Raw genomic sequence first — 17,748 nt, 5'->3', positions numbered from 1 at the left:
GGGTCCAGTGCCCTCACTGCTTTGGCCTTTCATCATATCAGTCCTTCTAATCCACCCAGAGAAACAGGAGCCTTCAGGTGGGAACTCTCTTAACTCCTTTTCTTTCCTCTGAGGTAAAGAACATATTTCTTCCCTCTTTCCCTCCTTTCCCCGCCTCCATCCCTCTCTTTATTCTTATCTATCTCCGCTTTGGGGTATGGGTTGTGTTGGTGGGGTGGGATGAGAAGGAGAGGAAAGGTGAGGGGTCCCAACTGCAGACCTGAGTCGGGGTGCGGTCCAGGACATCTGGGAAGGTGTTGTCTCGCCTTGGTTTGGCCAACACAGCTGTCGACGCAGGAGCCAGCGCGGGAGGAGATGCTGGTGAGGCTGTCAATGCTGGGGGTGAGGGTGGGGCGCTGTCACCCCACTGAAACCAGGGCATCAGACTACAAACAACAGATGGTGCTGCAGACCAGTCTGTTTTCCTACAGGTGCTTGGATTTTTCTGGATATCTTCCAACCTGATTAAATATCTCAGAGGGTGGGTGGGGAGGAATCCTGCATTTCTGATTCACCTGGGGCATTTTAAAGAGTCAAAGCCTTAATAATCCTCTTCAGTTCATACTTACTCTGATCGAAGTCCTTTGGTCTAGTGAGTAGAACCTCTTTACACCCTGGGACATAAAAACGGGAGTGTTCACATCTTATTCTTATGGGACCTGGTCCCATAGGAGCCCACTGGCTGGACTCTTCTGAGGCCCCTGCAGTATGAATACAGTCCAACTGAGGAGGAGGAGACTTTGTCTGGACTTCTGTTTTAAGGGCTTTTCTACATCTGCCCCAATCCTGGCCCATCTAAATCAAGCATACAGCAAGTATGACCACTTCTCTGGGAAATAAAAAGAAGGCTCTGGTGAAGATTTAGAACCAAGCAGGTACTGATTGAGGCCATCCATTTGGTTTGGAAGTGAGAAATCGTTGCCCTCGAAGCCTGGAGACACCACCTCAAGGGGAACCAGCATCCTGTGATAATGGGGTAAGACTCTAATACAAACCCCAGTTCCATTTCTTAGGTCTTTCCAATGAACCAGAAATCGTATCCCTTCACCTTCTGTCTCTAGCTTCCCTACTCCTTTCATCTTGCAAGCCGGAACTGAAGCCAGCTTGAGCACTTGGTGTAGAGGAGGAGAGAGAACCAGAGAGAGGGTATCTCCAAGGACCCTCCTATCTCAGGCTGGCTTGGAGTTTCCACTGGGCAAACCTGAACACACTGTGGCCAGGCCATTCCTGGACCCGGGAAGGGCACTGTCAGCCAGGAGGTGGGCTCTCAGCTCCTAAGTCAGAACCAATAATTTAAAAAGGACCTGTCCTATCTGTCTCCCTTGCAGCCCACATCCTGTACCCTGCCTTTATAAATTTATACTCTGCCTCCGATGCTGTGTCTCATCCCCTAACTTCCTGACCTTGGACTTATTTCCTATTATGGTTTCTCATTCACAGCTTGGATCAGACACTTAAGAATATTCCTCTGGTACTAACAGTGCTCTCTCACTGCTTTCTGCTCTACCAGGTAAACATGTCTTCTGGTCCAGCTGAACCTCCCTTGGCTAGTTCTTGTCCTGGGAGTTGCCTAGGGTTGACGACTGGGATCTCAACATTGCCAGACTCATATATTCAATACTTTCTGGATAGCTTCCCTGAGACATCTTCTAGGCATTATCCTCTCCCCCAAACCTGTTCCTTTTCCTGTATTTTTTATTGAGAGATAGTTGATGTGCAATAATTTACAGGTATACAACATAGTATAAGTTACAGGTGTACAACATAGTGATTCACAATTTTTAAAGGTTATACTCTGTTTATAGTTATTACAAAATAATGGCTATATTCCCTATGTTGTTCAATATACCCTTGTAGCTTATTTTATATATAATAGTTTGGACATCTTAATCCCCTAACCCTATCATGCCCTTCCCCCTGCATTTTTTTTCTCTTTGTTAGTAGTATAAGTAGTTGCTCAGTTAGTTATTCAACCAGAAATCAAAGAGCCATCCTAGACTCCTCTATTCCTTTATCTTTACCTCCAGTTAATTTGTTTCTTATTAATACCACCTTCCTAAAGTCTATCAAATCTACCCCTCCCTTTCTATCTTCACTCTACTGCCTTAGTTCAAGCTCACCATTTTCACCTAGATTTCCTTACTGGTCTCTCTGACTGGTCTTGCCTTGTCCCACGATGCCACTGACTGGTATATTAAATGCAGACTTCAACTACTTCCCAACTTAAACTACTTCCATGGTTCCCCAATTTCTGTAGAATGCAGTCCAAAATCCTCAGCATGGTAGAACCTTCTGTTCTGATAGCTGCTTTGCTCTCCTGCTTTATTTCCTGCCATTTCATCACAATTTACCCTCACTTGTGCCCCAAACATGCTGTACCCTTCCAGCTCCCCCCTTTTTGCAGGTCTCCTTTGCCTTGAACTCTCCTTCCAACTTCTGCCACCTTTCATGTCAGGCAAACCTCCGCTGGTCCTTTAAAACATAGATCAAATGTCATCTCCCAATAAACATCAAATTAGTAGCACTCATCTCTTGATGGGAAGGTAGTTATGGTGATTCTTCACTTTCTATGAATCGTATTTTGTTTGAGTTTTCTTGGAACAATGATTACTGTTATTTAAAAAAAAAAACAATAAAGATGATTTGGTTTTCGCCTTTGAAAACTTCCCTGCCTTTCTTCTCCAGGTGGAATTAATTAACGCCGTCTGTTGGTCTTTCAAGGCATATGTTCATATATGATGATAGAAAACCGCTTCTTTTTTGGTTTATATCTGTCTTCTCAGCCAAATTGTAGGCAATTTGGAGACAGGAACTGTGTCTTATCCAACTCGGTACCTCCAGCACCTAAGCACAATCCCGGCTCAGTTGCTCCGCGGCGTGTGGGATCTTCCCGGACAAGGGCTCGAACCCATGTCCCCTGCATTGGCAGGCGGATTCCTAACCACTGTACCACCAGGGAAGTCCGAGGAAGGGGATTATTATTGACATACAGTTCACTACGTAGTTTTCATCCTTAACAAATGGATTATAAATTAGAACAAATGTTTCTGTATTATTCTAAAGCCATCAAAAAAGGATTTACTCTTTCTTTTCTGACCCTCAAGGCCAATTGTAACGGACAAGAGACTTCCCGTATGGTTAGAAGGAGGCAGTGTCTTTCTGGGCCTGTATACTATTTTGTCCGCATATATGCCAATTGTAATGGAAAAGAGACTTCCCATATGGTTAGAAGGAGGCAGTGTCTTTCTGGGCCTGTATACTATTTTGTCCACATATTATGCTGGTGAAACCTCTCTTCCATCTCTTGGAGATGGTCCCCTATTCACCTCACCCAGGTGTGTAACAGGGTGAGTCCCAGAGGCGGTTTTACCTCTGGGCTGCGGGGCCGCACATTGCCCTCCTCACTGTGTAATGTCCAAAGTCCTTGATGGGATAAGATATTGCATTCTCTTTTTTTTTTATTGATTTACAATGTTTCAGGTGCACAGCAAAGTTATTCAGTTATACATATATATCTATTCTTTTCCAGATTCTTTTCCATTATAGGTTATTACAAGATACTGAATATAGTCCCCTGTGCCCTACAGTAGGTCCTTGTTGATTACCTATTTTATATATAGTAGCATGTATATGTTAATCCCAAACTCCTAATTTATCCCTCCCTCCACATTTCCCCTTGGTAACCATAAGTTTGTTTTCTATGTCTGTGAGTCAGTTTCAATTATGTAAATAAGTTCATTTGTGTCTTTTTTTAGATACCACATATAAATGATATCATATGGTATTTGTCTTTCTCTGTCTGACTTACTTCACTTAGTATGATAATCACTAGGTCTATCCATGTTGCTGCAAATGGCATTATTTCATTCTTTTTTTTAGGGCTGAATAATAGTCCATTATATTTTCATCATCTGTTGATGGACATTTAGGTTGCTTCCGTGTCTTGGCTATTGTAAATAGTGCTGCTATGAACACTGGGGTGCATGTATCATTTCGATTAGAGTTTTTGTCTTATCTGGATATACGCCCAGGAGTGGGATTGCGGGTCATGTGGTAGCTCTATTTTTAGTTTTTAAAGGAACCTCCATACTGCTCTCCATAGTGGCTGCACCAATTTACGTTCCCACCAACAGTGTAGGAGGGTTCCCTTCTCCACCAGATATTGCACTCTTGAAACAGCAGGATGCACTACACAAGGGAGGTCCTGAAAACGGGACACCTTCGAAATTTAACAGAAGATAAAAAATTTAATAGAAGAGTTGGAAGCAGCAATGAAGAAGTCACCTAGAACGCAGGACAAAAAGACAAAGAATTAGAAAATAGTAGAGAAAAATATAAGAAATTTGGAGGGCAAATCCCTGGGGTTCAATATTCGAACAAGACAAGGTCCAAAAAGAGAGAACAGAGTAAATGGAAGGAGGAAATTATTAATGAAAAAATCCAATTTCTCAGACTCTAGGGCTTGTGTTTCTTGATTGAAAGGGCTCTCTGAGTACCTGACACAGTGGATGACAATAGAGCTGCCCCAAGTACATCCTCATGGAATTTCAGAACTTTAGGATCAAGGAGAAGATCCAACAAGTTTTCAGAGAGAGAGAGAGAGAGAAAGTTTCATCTAAATTATCAAGAATCAAGATGGCACTGGATTTCTCAATAGCAACACAGAAAGGTAGAAGCCAACAGAGCAATGCCTTAGAAATTCTGAGGCAAAATTATTTCCAGCCTAAAATTCTTTCTCCAGGCAAACTCCATGAGAGAATAGTGAATTTTCAGACAGTCAAGATCTCAAAACCTTTACTCCCATGTACTCTCTCCCCAGAAGCTCCCAGAGGATAAAATCCACAAAAGAAGGAAAAAACCAAAAAAGAAGACAAGGGGTCCAACACGAGAAAGGGTGGCATCCCTGGGCTGATGGTGGGAGGGTCACTCTGCAGCAGCCCGAAGAGGGGCCGGTCCAGATGGGAGGTCCCCGGGCAGTGAGAGAGATTTCCTCAAGAGATTTCAACCGAGTGTGAGGAGAGCGCTTTGGGAAGAGTTGGGGGTTGAATTAATGATGAGGACAGAGAAAACTCAGGAAACAGAGAAGAGAGACATAATCTGAATATCGATGTAACCAAATGATAACAGTATTGGGATGATGTGAGGGCCGGGCCGTGTGACTTTTGGAGGTGTAGGTGGTGGTGGTGGAGGAGAACTGAATCATATTTTCCGTGGTGGGAAGTCAATAGATGATTAAAGCCAAAAAAATCAAGGAGTAGCAATATAATCATGGAATTTAGAAATATGAGGGTAACGACAATATGAATCAGCTCAGATAGTTGAATTTGTTGTTTCTGGAGGATGGAAAATAAGTGGGGACAGGAAAGGCTTGGGGATATTGCTGTTTGGTTTGGTCTGGTTTTAAATATGTCTTGTAAGATTATCTCCCTCAAATCTATGTTGATGGCTGACATCCAGGCTGCATCACTTGGGGCTCTTCAGAATCCCCAGGACCTGGGCCATACCTCCAATAGCGTTTTATTTAGCTGGCCTGGAGTGAAGTCTAGGCTTCAGGATTTTAAAACATTTTCCCAGAGGAGTCTGAATTTCAGCCATGTCTGAGAACCACTGAAGAAAAAGGTGCATGTATAACTTTGATAGAAATTAAAACTAACTTTAAAAGAGATTAATATATAAATAAAGCACATAGGAGAGTTCTGGGCACTCTACCCTTCAATATATTAATACTCCCAATGGGGGTCATGGAAAGTTCCAGAAAAGGGTGGCCTGAGATGCTCAAGGCAGGTGTCACTCAAAACTTCCAGAATTTGGTTCTTACCAGTCCCCCAAAAAGGCACTCATCTCAACCTGAAATTCCTTTAACAGAGGAGAGCTTTTCAGATGGGGTTATGGCTAAGACAGAATACCGGGGAAATGCCAGAGGATTAACTTTACACAGAGGTGTGAATGGCATGCATCTGATCCTTCCTTGGAAGGGTCAAAGGGCAGAGGTCATGAGAGTAATGAGAGCCTGAGATGGAGATGAAGGGGAGGGGGAGAAAAGGGAGGCTGAAACAAAGAAGTCAACTCCAACTACTTTTTATCTAATTCCAGACGAATAGCCTCTCCCTCTGCTCTCTGAAGAGACTCTCTAAGAAGCCAATTTGAGTCTGCACGTTAATTAATGGCCCGGGCTGGTGGCTTTTGGAAGGGAGAGTCTCTGTCCCCTATTCTCTTTTCTGGTCCCTGGGTCAAGGAGAGCTGTGTTCCAGCTCCTGAAGGAGGGCGGCTGCCGGCCGCTTTGGGTCACTTTGGAAGAAAGGCGTTATTATGCCGGGCCGTCATCACTATCTTCCCCGACACATCTACAGGTGTACCCTTTCTTACTGTGCCTCTCACAGGTTTCTTTTTCCCTCTGCTGTTGGCCTCTTAGGGATATAGGAGCCTGCCTGTTATTCACCACGCGGTGTATTGTTACCCCCTTTGATTTGCTGCTGTTTGAACCAGATGCTGTCTGTCTTGTAGCATTTAATCCCTTGAAAGGTTGAAGGATGCAATTTATATGAATGATGGCTCTTTCTAAGAAGGCAAAGTCATATTGCACTTCACGCTTATCTTGAGCAGATTTCCCGGTCTCCACTCCCACCCTAACTAAGAGATTAATGAATCGAGAAGCACATTTTGGTGGCTTGAAACTGACTGCCTCCTGGGAAATGCCGGCACGTTCCAGTGATCACTAGGCATCTAGAAGTTTCCGTTACTGCTTTCTCCTTTCTGCATGGAGCCACCTCGGCTCTGTCCTGAATCATAAATCGAGGGGAGGGGCTTCCCTGGTGGGGCAGTGGTTGAGAGTCCGCCTGCCGATGCAGGGGACATGGGTTCGTGCCCCAGTCCGGGAAGATCCCACATGCCGTGGAGCGGCTGGGCCCGTGAGCCATGGCCGCTGAGCCTGCACGTCCGGAGCCTGTGCTCCGCAACGGGAGAGGCCACAACAGTGAGAGGCCCAAGTACAGCAAAAAAAAAAATAAAAATAAAAAAAAATAAATCGAGGGGAGCGTGAAGCCTCTGTCTAGAGAAATGGTCCTCTTCCTTGCGGCATCTCAAATGTCTGGACAGGAACAGACAGTCAGGAGAGCTGCTTTTAAAATAAATGTCTGTATGTTGAATCATTTGTATATTTTGAATCATTTTTTCCCCCATTGACTTTTATTCAAATTTTTAGACATACTGTGGATGGAATTGATGTAATAAATAAAATCACCCTTCAAATTATTCAACTAGCATCTTTTTAAGCCTACAAGAAAAAGAAAACAAGGAAAAAATGTCCCGCTGGGATGAATGAATCAGAGATGCTCAGCATAGAAGTGGAACCCTCAGATCAACGGGAGACAATGGCCTTTATTGATTCTTGTAGATGCTACAGTTAAAAGTTAAGTTGCTCCCTCTGAAACCTAAGACATTACACTATACAGACATGAGGTCACCCTAATTACCAACATTAGAGAAAACCATATTTTATACAAATAAGCTTAACAGGAAAAAAGCACTTAAAACGGTGCCTGGCACATAGGAGACACAATAAACATTTGCACTCATATGCTATTTTAGCTCAGGACCACCATGTAAAAATGGCCACAGTCCTTTGTCCAGGAAAGTGTTGGATTAGGGCTCCACCCTCAGCCTCCACTGTGTGGGCCCAGACCCCATGCAGGCTCTAAAGATTCATGGCTCCCGATTCACTAGGGAGAGAAGGCATAGCCCCAAAAGAAGGAGCAATTCTTTCCTGGGGGGTGTTGGAAGAGGCTGGGATGTTTCCTGAAGGAAGGAACCTTCCTTCAAACTTTGTCCTGAAAACTGAGTAAGTGTTCACAGATGGGCCCAAAGGGAGGGCTTTTCCAGGCAAAGGGAGCCGAGTTTGCCTGAGCACGAAGGTGTGAAAGTAGCTGGAAAATCATGGTGAGGAGGAAGGGTAGGTTTCAGAGAAGGAAATGAAACTGGAAGGCAAGCAGTAGATACTGGAGAGTCTTAAGTGCTACTTGAAGGAGTCTGGACTTGACGCTCTAGAAGGGTTTTCAGCAGAATGTGTGTTTGTCTGTGTATCTGGTGTGTGTGGACTGCCTTAAATCACCACAGACATTAAGGCTGTCTAGAGATTAAGGGACAGTTCAGGAAAGGACGAGAGGTTAGATGAGCAGGTTGAAAATTAGAATCGTGATCAAGAGGAACCCAATAATCTAGGGACAAGGTAGATAGCAACGATAAAGAAGGAAGAAATTAAGGAAAGGGGAAACCCTCCAGGAAGGGCGGGATCTGGGTGTGATGGGGGTGGAACCTTGGAAACAACCGATGCTACTTCCTCAGTGGAGGAGACTGAGAGAGCTCCCCTTACACAATATTGATCAAAGTGCAGTTGGTCCCCCAGATCCCCTGGGTGGGTGGAGGGGAGGGAGAGGAGGAGAGCAAGCCTTGTGAAAATGCAGACTCCTGGGCCCTGCCCCAGGTCTGAGAATCGGCACGTACAATTCGTTCTACAGAGGATTCTTGGGCATCCTGAGGTTTGAGGACAAGAGTACTACTCATTTACATTTGGGGTAGAAAAAGGAAGAGGGGCATGGGCAGAGAACACACATCACATGCAAGGCAGGGGTGGCCCCCACATGAGAAGCAGCCTGGAATCTGAAGCCTGCCCACTGTCTAACCTGGACAAAGGTGGGCTCCTGGCATCTGCTCCTGTGGCCTCCATGTGGTCTGCCTCCTGGTCTGCTCTCATTCCAGTAGCGCATAGGTCTGCACTCTTCTGGGAGCCCAGGAGGAGGAAAGAGAGCCCAGAGCTGGGTTCCAGCCACTGAACATCCCTTACTGGCTGTGTGGCCAGGAGCTAATCGCTTGACCTCTCTGAGCTTCAAGTTTTAAAAAGGAGGCATAGGAATCTGCTGCAGCTGCCTTACCCCGCTGTGGGGCAAGAAGCTCCAAGTGAGAAGAGAGCTTGATCACATGACTTCCTGTGATGGCTTCAAATGTTCAATAGCAGGATGGGCGCCAGAAGAGCTCCTGGGGCCTTGGAGAAGGTCTATGTGCTTGATTTGGGTGGCGGTTAAATGGAGACTATTTTGATCAATATATATGTACATTTTACTGTATGGCAATTATACCTCCAATTTAAAAAAAAAAAAAAAACAAGAAGATAAAACACCCTAGTGGAGAGTGGCTGGCCCTGTTTTCACCTGTGGTGCGGCAGCCAGCAGGGCCACCAGGAGAAGTCTCTGGGCAGAGCCCAGCCTGGGCCCAGGGAGTCCTGGGCTGCAGCTCCCATGTCCCCAGACATGCAGAACCCGCCGTCTCAACGCATTTGGGGGAAAGCATTTGACTCTTAGAGACCAACAGGGTGGCCTGAGCTGAAGTGGGTGGAGACTCAGAGCCAGGGCTGAAGTAATGATGGAAATCGCAGCCACAAGTAAACACAAATGGGACTTCCCTGGTGGTGCAGTGGTTAAGAATCCGCCTGCCAATGCAGGGCACATGGGTTCGAGCCCTGGTCTGGGAAGATCCCGCATGCCGCGGAGTAACTAAGCCCGTGCGCCACAACTACTGAGCCTGTGCTCTAGAGCCCGGGAGCCACAACTACTGAAGCCCACACACCTAGAGCCCGTGCTCGGCAGCAAGAGAAGCCACCGCAGTGAGAAGCCTGCGCACCGCAAAGAAGAGTAGACCCCGCTCGCCGCAGCTAGAGAAAGCCCGCGGACAGCAACGAAGACCCAACGCAGCCAAAAATAATTAATTTTTTAAAAAACAATAAGTGAACCCAAGGAGAACCAAAGCCCTGGAACACTCTGGTCTAGGGGCCTGAGAATTCCAGACAGTCTTTCTTCACCAGTCGGGTATCCGTTCACGGACTGTGCCTTTTGAAAAGGGGCGTTTCTGCTGGGAAGTTTTGGAAAAGGGCACGTGTCACAGGCCCAGTGCCCAGAGCTTTTGCGGCCCAGTGGTTTGCACTTGACCGGGAGTGTCATTTCCCCTTGGCTTCCTGAACAGTGGCCTCTGTTCGGAGCGGGGGTTCTGTCGGCGTGGCCGCCTGGCCGTAGCTCAATGTCCTTAGATACCCACAAGAAAAACACATCTTTTCCCTCTAAGCCACGTGACCTCCCCTGGTGGAAGAGAACAGTTACCTAAGAGTTTACAGGACAAACATTACAAACCATCTCCCTGAGGGGGTGTCAGAGGCATCCCTGGTCCAGGCAGGAAGCGTGGAATCTGAACAGGCTCTCTCTCTGCAGAGAAGCTGGGAGCAGAGGCCCCAGGCCCACGCTGTCTCTGGAGGCCAGAACCCTGTGGAGGGAGAGAGAAAGAGGTGGGGGAAACCCAGGTCCCTCCAGGAGACAGGAACACAGGAAGAGGAGCCCACCGCTGCTTCTCCTGGGAGCGGCTGCAGGGGTGATTTCAAATTCCCCTTTAGGGCTGCTCTAATTAAGACAAGAGCTCAAAAGTCATAGCAAGGCAGCCAACATGAGAATTCAAGGACCTTAGCCATCCCAATGTTCGCTGTACCTTCCCACATGTTCTGAAAGAGGGGACTTTTTAAATAAAGCACCAGGGGAGATACTGGATGTGAATGAAAAGCAGGGATGTGGGTGATGGAGCTAGACAGTGGCGGAGAGCCAGCTAGCCACGCCCCCCCACCGCCCCCGCACCGAAGCATCCATTCAGCATTCCAACCTTTTTCCTCCAAGCTTTCCATCAAATACAGCAAAAGCTCTCCTTTAAATTAGCCCAGAACCGCTACCTCCCTCTCCGTTCTTCTGGGACCTCTGAGGGTCCAGAGGTTTCTTCTGGGTCACCAGGGGCTCCCACCTTTCTCTGACCGGTTAGAGGGCTGAGCTCTTCTTTTATTACTGGAATGTGAATCCCGTAATCACTTTGCTCCCGCTGTTGAGTTGGCCGACCCCTGTGAAATGATGGTTTTCATCAGAGACATACCGTGAGCTGCAATGGTATTCAGAAGAATGTGATTTCAAACCGAGGGGAAAAAAATAGTTCAGAGACAGTTTACTGATATAAAACTGTCTGGGCCTTCTGGGAACGACGGACAAGTTCCTGGTTCCCCACCCAGAGAATGGCCGGTAGTACAGGCTGCAGGCATGTCACGGGATGGTGCATGTGATTCTCCCCGCTTCCTTCCTCCCCTTGCAGCCTCCACTGGCTCCATTTCTGGACCTCAAACAACACTTTCAGCTTCTTCACACACATGCCCACACAGACACACACAGAGACACAGACACAGACCGACACGCACACACACATGCCTTCCATCCCTGGAAGCCATGGGGTTGCACTTAACCACATGAAGTGGCGGCAAGTGGATTTTACAAAGATTAGCGCCAAACTGACAGTGTGATGCCTGGAAACGTTACCTACTATGTGTTCCTGCAACATTTTCAGTTCACCCTATTATGGTGATTATAGATGAATGTGTCTTACCGCAATGTCCTGCTTTCCTTCCTGCGTTGGTAACAGTCTAAGGGCTGGTTTTAAGACCTTTGGGATAGGATTGATGCCAAAGTACCCAGTTTTTCCATTCATCCAAGGAGGTGGCTGCCTGCAAAACATGTCTAAAATTATCCCTAATTCCAAGTCCTCTCTAAACAATCAACCTCTCCAATATAATAATTCCAAAACCTTTCTTGATTCCTGCTTTTAATAAAGTACATTTACAGAGGATATGAATTCCAGATTTGATTTCAGACTCTGGGGATATATATTCCTCTTCTGGAACTTGTATATCCGGTCCTGGGATTAAAAAAGAAAAAAAGGAAAGACAGAAAGAAAAAGAGAGGGGGAGAGAGTCCAGAGCGTTACAAGCATTCCTTGTATTTCTTCTGTCTTTTGCCCACTGAGCATGGAGGGGAGAGACAGGCATAGCATCTGGTTAAAGTCAGGTAAGTAACACTCTGGGGGAAAAGCCTGAAGTCAGTTGCCAACCTCTTTCTCTTTCTAATGTGTTTCTGCAGATGGATGAAAACTGCAGCCAATATAGAGGTTTCAATTTTAGGCGATCCTTGGGAGAAAAGAGAGAAAAAGAAACATTTTGTTCCATCACTGTCCTATCAGCTCTGTGCGGTTCCAAACATTTGGCATCATGAACAGACGTAGAATCATGCCACTGCCACGCCACCACCAGGTGCAAATATGCCAAAGGTACATCTTCAGCCGTAACATTCCCCTGAATGAAGACTGAAGATATGACTGGGGCCCAAAAGGGAAACCTAAGGCTGCTTCTGAGCATAAACACTTTTCACCATTGTTCCCCGGGCTGGAGTAGGTGGGCATCTCCTGCCCGGTCACGAGCGGGGCTCTCAGCCCTGTGGGAGGAGCACGGAGCTGGGATCAGAAGGTCTAACTCCTGCTGTGGTTTTGCACCCAGTGCCTCTTGACCATGGACGAGACATTTCATCTCTGGACCTTGGCTTCTGCACATGTAAAATGAAGATGGTAACATCCGCTTCACCTGCTCCCACAGTCACTATAACATGAAGAAGAATGTCACGCTGGGGAGCAACGTCACCAAAGCACCCAGACTTGTGGAAATGCTGAGTTTTTCGGTGAGTCCCCATCCCACTGTGGTGTGGGAAACTAGGTTTACTCCAGCCTTTAATCTCAGTCCAATCTCCTGCTCGGGAGCAGTTTTCTTTAGATAATTCAGTCTTTGCCTGGGTGTGTGAGGGGGCCTGACGGTCTTCTCAGGGGTGGAGGGGGGCAGGCTCACGTCCACATGGTATTTTCTGGATCCTCCCCGTGTCTGCTGTAGGGTGGTTGGTCTGGGCTGCTCTCTGGACTGTTGACGACGAATGTTCAGCTTGTCCCGTTCCTTGGCTTCAGGCTGGTGTTTGTTGCTGCGTTGGGTAGCTTGTGGTTCATTTTCTGTCGTGGTTGAGTTGGAGTCCAGCTTCTTTTTTTCCCTAGTTTGGCCGCCCCTGGGTCCCCCTTGGTGCTGGGCCTCTGGCTCTCCCTTGGCACCGTGGGCCCCTGGGTCTGCCTTGCTGTTGAGCCCCTGGGTCTGGTTGTGAGGTCAGGGTCCAGGCAGTTCATTTTGTAACCCTTGCCCACAGTGCCATCTTGTCCCCACTATGGTCATTCATCTCTGGTATGTTCTCTAGCCAGATTCCAACCGGCATCTGTGCCTCCCCCACTTCAGGGACACACAGGAGATTCTGAGTTCCTTCCACACCACACAGGAACTGAGGGTGGCTTGGGAAAGCTAAATGCTAGCCCTTCCATTGTCTAATCACGCCGCACTGCTGAGTTTACTCTGATGTGGCCACCCCCACATGGGTGTGGGGAGCCCGTGTTCCACGCAGTCTCAGATGAAGGGGAGGCCTTGTGCTGATTTTAACATCTAACCCACCTCCCCCTCCGGGCATCCCAGAGACAGAAAATCAAGATGAATATCTCTCCAGCCTCTGTCTCTCTTCTCCTTCTCATGGTCTTTTGGGTCCAGAAATGGGCAGGTTTCTTGCCTCTACAATTCAAGCCTCCTGGCCCAGTTGTCATAGACAGAACCAGACCTTGCACGCATGGAAGCAGTTCTATGATCTGAGTCCTACCTACAAGCTTGGCTGTTTAGCAAGTTATGCTAAATGGCAGCTAAATAAATTCAGGAAATCCTATTTCTCTCCCACCAAAGCCTAGTTTTTACAGCTATTATGCCTACAAAATTCCCATTTTGGGTTGCGAGAACCTGCACATTAGATTTTTTTTTTTTTTGCATTCATGCTGTAGAGATCTAAAGGTGGACATATGTCTGAGAAAATGGGAAAGTGAAGGGGTAGGTCGACCCATGAAATACAAAAGTGAAAAGTATGTTAATAGTATTCCAGACATGTTACACCTCTTTCAACCATATAACCTTCAGAACTCCTTCCAACTCAAAAGGATTTAACTCCTAAGATGGTGCTTGAGAACACAATTTGGAAAGTATGACACGCTTTTCAAATGTGTCCATATATACTAACTCGATTACTTCTGCTATTAGATTTCCAAAGTGCTAGTCTCTCTGAAATCTGCCTGGGGCAACTTGAACAGTCTGATTCTGAAAAAGGCTTCGCAGTGTCCAACAACTTCTCTCCTGGTAAAAAACTGTTTCATGAATTATTCTGAAACATCTGCCCTGAGCTACTTTCCAGTCTCTAATGTATTACTTTGGAGATTATAAATCAGATTCTACTTGCGGTGGTCTTTCACTTGGACGACTCAGTTTACCCCCTCTCACCCCGCCCCATTATCATACCTCCTTAGAGAACAGCCACTGCGACCTGGGAAAGGAATCAGAAAAGATGGGTTCCTCAGATGCTTAAGAGGTAGGGAAAAGACAACTCTACTACAGAAAATAAATTGTCTGGTTTGTAATATCCTGACCTTCATTCGAATTTGTCGTTGGCATCAAGTATTAGAGAAGTAACCCTTGTGGAACAAGGTCACTGGATTGCTCATCAGAGCTACTGAATCAGCCAATGCTCATTTGCCTTCTGGTCTGATGCCAAGTCCCTCCACCAAGTGAAATCAGTCCACCAAACAAGCGCCTCCTCTGAGTCCAATACTCCATTATGCCCAGTGACGATCATGAAAAAAAAAATATGAGAGGGTCCTTGACCTAGGAAACTTACAGTCCAGCGGAGGAGATAAATAGTGAGACAATTAGAAAACAAAATTAAACACTCTAAACTCTGTGGCGCTTTCTGTAGGAACAATAGGAATCCAAGAAGGAAGAATATGAGAAGATTTCACAGACTGGAGGGATGTCTAGCTTGAGATAAGCATGAAGGAAGAGAAGTAACAGGACGGGGAAAATAACAATGAAGGCACGAGGTGAGGCAATGGACTCGTGGACATGTGCCGGGGACTGTGAGACCTACTTGACAAGAGAAGAAGGAAGGGGGGACTTCCCTGGCGGTCCAGTGGTTAAGACTCTGCGCTTCCGCTGCAGAGGGCGCAGGTTTGATCCCCGGTCGGGGAACAGGATCCTGTATGCCATGTGGTGCAGCCAAAAAGAAAAAAGAAAGGAGAAGCCAGAGACAATGGGTTGGTGGGAAAATGGGCAGAAAACGGAAGAGCTAGGCAGTGGAAGATGTTAACCACAGGGCTTGTGATAGACAATGGGGTGCCACATGCAGGAGCGTAGCATGGGAAGAGGTGAGGACAGCTGTGTTTTTAGGATGCTTGGGGACAACATTGACTACACTGTGGGAAGTGTCTGAAGCTGGAGAGGCTATTGTCTAGTTATTCAACTGGACTGTGGTCATGGCAGAAGGGGAGAAGAGGAAGAAGCAGGTTCTAGAGACGCACACAACCACGAAATAGGAATTCCTGACAGCTGACTGGATATGGGACCTGAGGGAGAAGGCACTTAGTGGTTTTTGGTATCAGAAACAGGAGTAATACTGGTGCTACTGTGGAGAAAAAACTGATTGGGAAGGAAGGCTATCGCAGGGTGGGAGAGTAGCAGGGGGAGGAACCCCATCTCGCAACAGAGTGTCTGGTTTCTTTTGGTTATTTGGTTTATTTCTATTGCTTATTTCTTTTGATTCCAGCTTGGCCTCCTAGCTGGAACAATCAACACGGGCCCAAACGATCCCAAACATTTTGGCAATGTCGACAGTTCTGCCTACCAGCAACTGGACCTGTGGTTCTTCGATTATCAATTCGAGAAGTTGCAAACCTGCCTGCCTCAGCAGACGGATGAGGCTGGGAGGCTCTGGAGTCATGCCGACTGTTTTCAAATCCTTGCTACTTACCTGCTGTGTGGTTTGGGCAAATTGCAAAAGCCTCTCTGTGCTCGGTTTCCTCATCTATAACAACAGGGATAATAACACCCACCCCATAAATGAGGAAGTTCACGTTGAGCACTTGATACTCTGTACGATGACTCGACTTAGTCATGACTCAACAAGTGTTAGCTGTATTTCATTTCCATCAAACAAAATATTAAGCACTTAAACAATTTATAACATTCAAAGCTTTCCAGAGAAGGAAAGATTTCTTCGTAGAGACAGTGGGATGGCTTGGAAAAAGTATTGGACTTGGAGTCTGTCCTAATCCTACTACCAACGCCAATCATTTCTGTTACTCAAGGCAACCCTATTAACCTCCAGGAAGTCTCAGTTTCTTTATTCACTTAATGTCAATAATAATGCACGTCCTGCCTACGATATGGTTCTGAAAATAAAAGAGATGATTCATGTGAAGATATTTGGTGGAAACTCTAAATGCTTTACAAAGGAAAGGCATTAATTAGTTGTTGTCAACGTTAGTATGTTAAAGAACTATCCTTCATTTAGGTACGATGATCACATCCCATCAATACATGTCGATCAAGATGTATATGGAAGAGAAACAGCAAACAATAAAGCAAATAGAGTAAAAAAAATAAAAATCTTACTTACACAGGTTCTGTGATTTAATTGTCACCAAGGATGTGCAGTAGCCCCTTGAAGAGAATTGAAATCTTGGGTTACTCTACATCGGCCTGGGCTTTAGAAATGGGTGGCAGTGACTCTGAATAGGCTGACTGTTGAGCTTTACACATTTATGATTTATTTTGGTTAGAGCAACCATCAGGGTGGGGCGGGATTTGGTGGGGTGGTGGGGTAGAAGGGCCTGGTCAGTGGTTAAACTGGGAATTTCCAGCTTTCATTGATCCTTATAGGAAAAGCCCCAGCCCTCCACATAGCTAATGAATTTACATCCTGAATGAGTCTCCTTGAAGGTGTCCACCCCCGGCTCTCCCAGGCCCAGCAATGCTGAGTCGTTAGTATGGATGGCTCATATAAAAACAAAGCATTGAAAGGCAGGACAGAAACAAATTCTGACTTGACCTCAAGCTGCTCCTGAAGCCCAGGGTTCATGTTCCCAGTCTACACATCAATCTCAGCTGCCCGGGCTGGCAAGTTGGGAGCAGAGTTCACAGCGCCCTTCAATCAGGGATGGTGCTTCAGGCGGCAAGGATGAGCCGTTCATTATGTGAGCTAGTTAGGAGTCTGTTTCTTTAGTCTCTTTGTGTTCCTTTACAGAACTTAGTTTTATGATGGCCTTGGAAAGATTGAGGCAAAGATTCTGAGTCGACATCACCTTCATCTTGCATTTTAGAAAGATATCCCTTGCATTCAAACCACCTTTCTCCTTTCCTTCCACTGTTTATTTGTGCAGTTTCAATTTTCTAGAGATTACGTTCATTTACTTAGAGGCTCAAATTAGGTGATGAAAATTCTAATTGTTGCTGGTGAAGAGGGCATAAACCTCCTAACTTTTGCTCTGAATATCCATTTGGTGTAGCCATAGTGCTACACCTCAGCCATAAGACCAACCTGAAGTCAGGGGGATGCTTTCTATCCACAAGGTGCAACTTACAGCTCCACAAACCAAGTCCCACCCTTGGTCTCCTTCCCTGTGGCCTGTGGCTTCAATAGTGGATACATCTGACTCCAGTTTGGTTCAGGCCTTGGGGCTCTTAGCGCAGGGCTCTACCTGCCACTCTGTCTCCGAGGAATCCTTATATCAGCAACCTTTGGGAATAAAGCGCCTTAGAGCACCTGAAAAATACAAAGTAACTATGGTACATATCAGAATGTAGGGTTTTCTCTTTTACTTCACAGAGTATCAAGGTGAGATTTGGAAATCATAATTAAAGTACACTTTTTGTGCTGTCAATATGGATTAAAAGATAGGAACCACTAAGTAGGT

General features: G+C 46.2%; 1 long non-coding RNA gene across 1 annotated transcript; it reads left to right on the top strand.

Moving 5' to 3' along the window:
• The first annotated feature begins 12,086 nt into the window (after positions 1 to 12,086).
• LOC132512738 (uncharacterized) lies at positions 12,087 to 16,253 on the top strand. Its single transcript, XR_009538308.1, has 3 exons — positions 12,087 to 12,210; positions 12,437 to 12,614; positions 15,600 to 16,253. It is a non-coding gene; the product is annotated as an uncharacterized LOC132512738 (long non-coding RNA).
• The last annotated feature ends 1,495 nt before the right edge of the window (positions 16,254 to 17,748 follow it).

This window comes from Lagenorhynchus albirostris, chromosome 21 (assembly GCF_949774975.1).
Source record: "Lagenorhynchus albirostris chromosome 21, mLagAlb1.1, whole genome shotgun sequence".
NCBI lineage: Eukaryota > Metazoa > Chordata > Mammalia > Artiodactyla > Delphinidae > Lagenorhynchus > Lagenorhynchus albirostris.
Note: the sequence above shows the minus strand (reverse complement) of the source record. Positions and strands in the feature narration are given on the sequence as shown.